Here is a 9,300-nt window from a genome sequence, read left to right on the forward strand (position 1 = left end):
CTTAGGGACAGGAATTTACACAAATAGTACATTACCATAATCAATGAGCAGAGTAAAATTTTTGAAAAGCAAATGAACCAGGCCAGACAGATGGTTCAATGGGCACTTTCTGACAAGACTGAAAACCTGAGTTCAATCCCTGGGACCCACCTAGTGGAAAAAGTGAACCAAGTTCCACAAGTTGTTCTCCAACCTTCATATTTGTGTGGAATGTGTGCTCTCTCTCATGCGCGCACGCACACACATACACACACACACACACACACACACACACACACACACACACACCAGTCTAGATAGATGGTAGATATATGATAGATGATGATAGAGAGATGATAGATAGATAGATAGATAGATAGATAGATAGATAGATGATAGATAGAGATGATAGATCATAGCTAGACATAGATAGATGATAGATGATAGACAGACAGACAGATAGGTAGATAGATAGATGATAGATATAGATATATGATAGATGATAGAGAGAAACAGACAGACACAGATAGATAGATAGATGATCGACAGACAGACAGACATATTAGATGTAAAGGGAAAAAAGCGCATGAACCCAACCAAAATTACAGATAAGTACTGAGGACATCAAATATAAACACATAGATAATTGTGGCCATAAATGCTATATTTGATAAATTTTTATTGTAATTGTGAAAATCCATACCAACATTCAAAACTAAGAAAGTTTCAAGTCCAAACCAACAAATGATTAGGAGTGAAAGCTTCAGTATCACAAAGTCATTTTGCAGCATTTCTACTTCACCACATTTGCTAAGTACATGACCAAGGTCTTCACTGTCATAGATGTACTATGTAGAAGCAGAAGGGAATGCAGAAGAGAATGGAAGAAAAATTTCTGTTTAATTGAGGAGGAAATAGGGAGGATGATGCAAGTGCAGGTGGCTATAAAATAATCAGATAAGGATTGGCTTCAACTTTTGCAGTGTTGCCATTTTTCAGGAACAGTAAAATATGCTGAAAACTGAATGGCACACCTTTTAAAATGCTCCCAGTTTCAAAAGCACTGGAGCAGGATAAATTTAACAAGAGGCAAAACCATTGCATTTTAAAACCACAAGCACCCTGAATTGATCTTATTAATGGACTGAAACTTCATCTAGTTTAAAAAAAAAAAAAAGCGGGAGGGAGAAGGGATAAAAGATCCAAAGTAGATATTTCAGAATATTACTATAAAGAGAGATTGTTGTAATTTAACCACTGAACTGAAATCTGAAATCCTTAAAGTGCGTTTTTAGGCTGCTGATTCTGACCTCCTACAGACCAATTAGAGCTAAATAATTGTTGTTGGTATGACAACCTCAGGGAGAAACAAAGACTTCACTTTCTTCAAGCAAAGCCACAGAGTTGTGTTTTAGAACAGAAAATAAGAAGAGAGGTGGTAATAAATTATGACAGTTTGTGGAATCACTCTGGATAATGACTTTCCATTTCAGAAGATGTTGAGATCACAATAGGTCGTGGAGGGCCAGCACATACACATCACTGCTTCGTGCGTTTCAGCTATCTTAAATCCAAGTAACTATCAAAGCATAACATTTCACTGAATTCATGTGAACAGTAAGCTACTCTAGGACCATGTCAAACTTCTGTGCCCTACGTACACTAGCTCTAGCTTTAGATTCATGTTTCAGTAGCAGATATATGGCCAGTTCTGAGGGTCAAGCCTATGTACATTTATTTTTTAATGTAAATGATTTTTCAGCTGTATAAAAACAACATGCAAATGAAAGCATCTACAAGTCATTGTTGCTTGGTACACCTATGTTCCTCTGGATTTTAGAACTTTATTGAGGTATAACTGATGTACTGCAACTACACACATGATGTGGAATTTGATGAGTTCTAACTCATAAAATTATGTTAGAAATGAGACATACACACTATACCTCAGATGTTCTTGTGCCTCAGTACCCCCTTCCAAACCTCTACTCAACCTGTCATCCTCAGGAAACAACTTTTGCCACCATGGATTAGTTTGCACACTCTAGCAATTTTTGTAACTGGAGTTATGAAGTGTTTTATTTAGCTGCTTTCACATACCTTTCATAGATCTACCAATTTAATCAGTCATTTTATCACTGAGTAGAAGTATCACAATTTGGATTTTGGTCACTTATTATTGGTTATACTCATTATTTCCTATTCACTCATTATAAATAAATTTGTGAGGAACTTTTTTGTCAATATATGGCCATATGATACCATATCTTTTTAGTTAAATATAAGTGAATGGCTAAATCCCATGGTGGTCATACAGTCTACTTTTTAGTTTCCAAAATATTTTCCTAAGTGCTTACAAATTATTTTACTTGTATATCAGTGTTCAGAGGTCAAATCACTATGGACTTTCATTATTAGTGAATTTCATAAAGTCATCTTAATTTCAGACATCCTAACATTGTGTTGAAATAATTAATGATTATTGGTTGGTGACTCATGATAATCAGTACTTTTCATGTGTGTATTTTCTTACAAAGACAGTCTTTAGTAAATTGTCCAATCACATATTGTTCAATTTTAAACTAGCATGTCTATTTACATATAGTTTGGGGGTTGTGCTGGTTAGTTTTTATTGTCAATTTGATACAACCTAGAGTTACCTGGGAAAAGAGAATCTCAGCTGAATAATTACCTGATCAGATAGGCCTATGATTGTGTCTGTAAGAGATTTTCTTGGTTGATGATTGATATAGAATGGCCCAGCCCATTGTAGATGGTAGCATCCATCCTTAATGTGTGTATCTATATCTATATAATCTATATCTATATACATATATATATATATGGAGAGAGAGAGAGAGAGAGAGAGAAACCGAGACAGAAACAGGTGAGCTGTTTTCCTCCATGATCGCTGCCTCCACTCCTGCTTTATTTCTTGCCCTGACTTCCCTCAGTAATGAGCTGCAACCTGGAAAAGTAAGATGAAATAAACTCTTTCATCCCCAACTTGGTTATGGTCAGTGTTTTAGCACAGTAACCAAAGGCAAATTAGAACAGTAATATAGTATATTCTGAATACAAGTCACTTATCAAACATGAGGTTTCCAAATATTTCCAAGACTACAGCAATTCCAAAAATTGAGGACTAAATGATTTTTACTTCCTTAAATACGTCTTTTGAAATATGAAGATCATAATTTTGACAAAAGTAATTTATAAATTTCAATTTTATGAACTGTATATCATAATTCTATATTATGATATCTAGTATCATGTCAGAAAATTTTTGAGTTAAATAAAATGCTTCTTATGGTTTCCTTCTAACATTTCATAGGGCAGCTCTTTCATTTAGATCTATGGCCTATTTCCATGAGATTTTTAATCGATATTCCCTATCTTCTTCTTTCCCTCCTCATCTTGTTTCTTTTCCTTTTCTCCCTTTTCTCTTCTACTGTAGCCATCTGATTCTGCTGACACCTATTGCTGAGAATTTCATTGGCATCTTATTTTAAAAAATGAATTGACAGTATATGTGTGTAAGTTTATTCCTCTGTTTTTAAAAATATTTTATTATTTTTATTTTGTGTGTATAAGTGTATTGCCTGCATGTATGTGAGTGCACCCATGTCATGCAATGCCGCGGAGGTCAGAAGAGGGCGTCAGATTCTGCTGGAACTGGAGTTAAGGAGCTTCATAGTCACGCATGTGGGTACTGGGAATTGAACACGGGTCTTCTGCCAGAATTATGTTTTCTTGAACAATGGAAGTTATCAGATTTTGAAATCAGGTGGAGTAAATACTTCAATTCTGGAAGTTGGAGAAAGTTATGATCAGTTTATTAAGCTCTCCCAATTTTAAAAATCAGGAAGCAAGCATATTTACTTGGCAAATGCATCTTCTGTACCAATTTATATAGTACTGCATCTTTTATCTATTTTTCTCTTCTCAGTTTTTAAATATGACAGATGATATTAATTTCTTTTTAAATTAAGTTTCTCATCCTTGTGACAAGACATATTTTGATAAGATGTTGTGGTTTTTTGTGTTATACTTTTTTTGCTAAAATGTTAAGAATTTTTGAATCAGGTGATATCAAGGGGCAAATGGGAAAAATGCAGTGAGGTATTATAACTGGGAAAGTGGCAGGGAAAGTGATATGGGGGAGAAGGAGAGGGAAATAAACAATGTGTTTTTGAAAAAGCCATAGGAAAATGCATTATTATATAACCTTGCTCAAAAATACCTATATCATATAAATGTGCATGCATGTGCATAAATGAAGACAACCTAATAAAAATCTCAGTGTCAGGCAAAGAAAAATCTCCCTTCAAGTTGTTGGTAAGGGTAGTCCAACAGAGTCCCAAAATAAAACAGGCTGTTACTATTGCACTTAGTTGCTGTGCAGAATTTAAAGGTAAGACACTATTGCTGAAGACATAACATACTTTGAACACAGGACTTGGAGCAATTGCGCTGGAACTGACCTGGGAGCCTCCTCCCTGAAGACTAGCTCTCATAATATTAGAAAGTGCTATACAAGCCACCAAGGGAGAAAAATAATCAAAATATTCCTACCAGCTATAAAGCTATGAACCACAACAATGACTGGCCTAGCTGTGAATTCTACATACGGTAGGGATGCTGTACCCACGGAATTATCACAGCACGGCTGCCTGACCAAGGCCTGCAGGATGACAGCACCAGTTGACATGACAATGTGGATGTTGAAAATTTCATAAGCTCGCACTTGTAGATAAAGACCTACAGGCAATGAGAGAGAAAGAATGAGTTTTTTCCAGGGACTGGCTTTCTGATGGGCTATCTAACTCCAAGTGGTCAACCATAGGCATATGTACACAGAAGCACCACTAACTGGACTCAGTATGTTATACATATGTAACAACAATAATCAAGTATGAGGTCACAAAATAGAGATGGATATGGGGAATGTGGGAGGAGTTGGAGGAGGAAGATCACGGAATGAGAGTTTTGCAAAGACAGTACCCATGTATAAAATTTTCAAAAACTAAAAACTGAAAATAAGAAACAAAACCAAAAGAAAAAATAAATCAGTTGTAAAAATTTGGTTTTGTTTCTTGTGTGTGTGTGTGTGTGTGTGTGTGTGTGAACATGAAATATGAGTATAGTCTCATACCATTTCCATCCCACTCAGTTATCCAACTCCTCCTATGTCCACTCGACAGTCTCTCAATTTCCTATCCCCTGCCTTGATGACCATTGTTACAACATATACATGCATACATTTTTGGGTACACATACACCCCCCCACATATATATATATATATATATATATACACATATACATATAAACATATATGTATATATTACATTACTTTACACTGGGTCCATTCAGTGATATCCCTGTGTACCTGGTGGCCAACTTGGAATTAGACAAACTCTCAGGCCCAGGGCTAGGCCCTGGAGAAAAATGATTCTCCTTCCCTCTGCATTCATTCATTGCCTATACTGGTTCATTTGAGGAGCGACCCCTTGAAATTTCTCCCATTCACCTTCATATGTCAGCTAATTTTATCATAATATGCAGATTTTATTAGACTACTGTACTGATTTTATTGAGATCACTTCTCTATCATGTTTAGGATGCCTTAAGTAGCAGCAGGTGTCTTGTCCTTCTGGCTCTTACTTTATTTCTGTCCCCTCTTCCATGATGTTCCCTAACTTTTTGTATAGTGGTTGCATTGTAGATGTGCCACTTGGGGCTTGGAACCTCACAGACAATTATTGCATGTGTTTGACTAGTTGTGGAACTTTGTAATACTCTCCATCTCTTGCAAAAAAGATGCTTCTTTGATGAGTGATGAAAAGTACACTTGTATCTAAGGATTTGGACATGGAATCCACAAATGAGAAAGAACATGTGCCATCTGATTTTCTGAATCTGTGTTAGTTCTCTTAGTAAAACAGTTTCAAGTTCCATCCAACCTACAAACATCATGATTTAATTTTTCTTTACCACTGAGTAGAATTTCATTAAGTAAATCTACTAAATTTTCATTATATTCATTTGTTGAGGGGCATTTAGGTTGTTCCCTACTATTAATAGTTCTTTACTATTGTGAAAATAGCCACAATAAAGATGGGGAAGGAAGTATCTCTGCAGTAGGATGAATCCTTTGAATATATGCCAAGGAGTGGTACAACTGGATCATATGGAAGAGTTATTTTTAGTTTTTTAAGAATTCTCCACATTGATTTCCATAGTGGTTGCAGCATCAGTTTATGATCTCACCAGCAGTGAATGAGTGTTTCCCTTTTCCCACATCCTCGCCAGCATTTGGTGTCATTTGTTCTCTTCATCATAGGCAGTCTGACTGGGGAAAAGGGAAATCTTAAAGTAGTTTTTATTTGCATTATCCTTATTACTAAGGATATTGAACACTTTTAAAGATATAATTTAGCCATTTTTATTTCATCTCTTCAGAACTCTTCAGATATATAGCCCATGTTTTAATTGGGTCCTTTGTTTTCTTGATTCTTTAGGGAATTTTAAACAAAATTTGATTGAAATTTTTGTGGTTTTTTCAAACAACATGTTTTCATGGTGTTTAGATCCCCCCTCTGTCTGCAGTTCTCCTTATCACCCTTGTCCAGTTTAATGTATTATACATATAACAAGTATTATAGAGTGTAATTAGTGTACACAAATGTCCTTCAGTGTAGATTCATACACTGAAGTCTGATTAACCTACAAAGAGTCCGCCGTGAAAGAGATTAAATCTCCCCCTCCCAACAGTCATCAGTTGCCAAAAGTTCCTTAGGTTAAGCTGGGGTTTCTTATCCACTTCTACTTGTCTATACTGGGATTTTGTGTGATTTGAGCTTGCATGGACCTTGTACATGCTGTCACCATCGCTGGGAGTTCATATCAGTAACTGACCAGCTGTCTGGAAGACTCTGTTTCCTTGTGGTCATCTACCCTCTCTGATTCTTATAAACTTTCCACCCCTTCTTCCACAATGATCCCTGAGCCTTGACAGACAGGAGTTTGAAATAAGCATCCTATTCATGGATAGGCATTCGGTAGACTCTTATTCTCCACACATTGGTCATTTGTGGGTTTCTGTATTAATCACCATCTACTGCATAAGGAAGTTGCATGAGGTGAAAGCTGAGAGATGCAGTAATCTGTGGGTATAAAAATAAGTCATTAAAAGTCAGTTTAATACTATAACTATGTATTTAATAGAAAACTAGTATTAGGCCCTCCCTTAGGCCTCGGATTTCTAGGTTGGATATCAATATCAGGCATGGACTTCATCCTAAATAAAACTTAAATTTAATTAGAAAGTGATTGGTTACCCCCATAATATTTGATCCACTATTGCACAAATGGGCCTGTCTTGCCAAGTCAGTTGTTGTAATACTTTAAAAACTTTTGAACACTTTTAGTTATCAGGGAAATGCTGATTCTTCATTTTTGAAGTTCTTTGTATATTCTGGATATTAATCCTCTATCAGATATATAGCAGGTAAAGATTTTTTCCTACTCTGTGGGCCTCCTCTTCACTCAGCTGGTAGTTTTCTTGGACACACAGAAGCTTAAAAGTTCAATAATGTCCCATTTGTCAATCATTGGCTTTAATTACTGAGTAAATGATTCAATTTAGAAAGTCTTTTCCTGCACCTATATGATATAGAGTATTGCTTAAGTTTTCCTCAACATCTTCAACATTTCAAGTTTCACACTTAGGTCTTTCATCTACTTGGAGTTGATTTTTGTGCAGGGTGACAGATATGGGTCTAACTTCATTCTTCTACATGCAGAGACTCAGTTTTATCAGCATCATTTGCACATAGGGATAATTTGATCTCTTCTTTTTCATTTAGCATCATTTAATTTCTGTCTCGTCTTAATTCTTTAGCTGGAGTTTCAAGCACTATATTAAAAAGGTGTGCTTATAGTGGACAACCTTGTCTGGTTCCTGATTTTATTGGGAATACTTCAAGTTTTTTTTTTTTCTATTTAGAATGATGTTGGCTGTGGATTTATCATATTTAAACTTAATTAGGCTGAGGTACGTTCCCTCCAGTCCAATTTCCTCTAGGATTTTTGTCATGAAGGCACACTGGATTTTGTCAAAGGCTTTTCCTGTATCTTATTGAGATTATTATGTGATTTTTGATATTAAGTCCATTCATATGATTTATTACATTTAATAATTCATGTATATTGAAACATTCCTAAATCTCTAGAATAAATCCAAATTGATCATAGTGGATGATCTTTATGACATTGTCTGTATTCAGTATGCAAGTATTTTATTGAGAATTTTTGGATCTATATTCATTAGGGATATGGGCCAGTAGTTTTCTTTTTTGTTGTGTCTTTAGATGGTTTGGAAATTAGAATAATACTAATTTGGAAGTACTCCCTCTGTTGATATGTTTTTGAATAATTTAAGTGGTATTGGTTGCAGATCTTCTTTGAGGGAGTGGTAAAAATCTGCTGTAAACCCATCTGGACCTGAGTTTTTTTAGTTAGGAGGGCTTGCATTGATCTTTTGATCTCCATATTTGTTAGGGGTATGTTTAACTTGTTGATATCTTCTTGGTTTAACTTTTGTGGTTCTACTGAATTTAGAATTACATTAATTTCCTTTAGATTTTCTAATTGAATAAAGGTTTTCAAAGTAATCTCATAATTTCTGGATTTTATGGTGTTTGTAGTAATGTGTCCTCTTTGGTTCTGATTTTGTTGATTTGGATTTGCTTTTTTTTTTTTTTTCTTTTCTTTAGCTGGTCTGTGAGTCTGTATATCAAGTTTATCTTTACAAAGAACCAGTGTTCGACTCATTGAGTTTTTGTATTGTTTTATTTGAATTTTTATTTCATTGATTTCAGCTCTGATTTTTATTTCATCTGCCTGGTTTGGATTTATTTTGTTCTTGTTTTCCAGATTTTTTAGTTGTGTCATTGTCATTTATTTATTCTCTTTCTTTTTTTTAATGTAGACCATTAGAGTTATGAACATCCATGTTACAACTGATGTTAATGTATCCCAGAGGTTTTGGTGTGCTGTGGTTTCATTTTCATTTAATTTCAGGAATATTTTTATTTTTTTCTTGATTTCTTCTTTGACCCTTAAATCATTCAGTAGTGTGTTTTTTATTCCCCATGAGTTCATTACCCTAGAGTGTCTTTTGCTGTTTATATTAAGCTTATTGCATTGTGGTCTGATAGAATGAAATAATAATAATAATAATAATTATTATTATTATTTGAATTTGTTGAGTTTTTCTGTTCTTGAAAGACAGTGTTCAAAGAAAGAAAAGACAAGGT

Source organism: Nannospalax galili, unplaced genomic scaffold (genome assembly GCF_000622305.1).
Source record: "Nannospalax galili isolate Female #2095 unplaced genomic scaffold, S.galili_v1.0 scaffold918, whole genome shotgun sequence".
NCBI lineage: Eukaryota > Metazoa > Chordata > Mammalia > Rodentia > Spalacidae > Nannospalax > Nannospalax galili.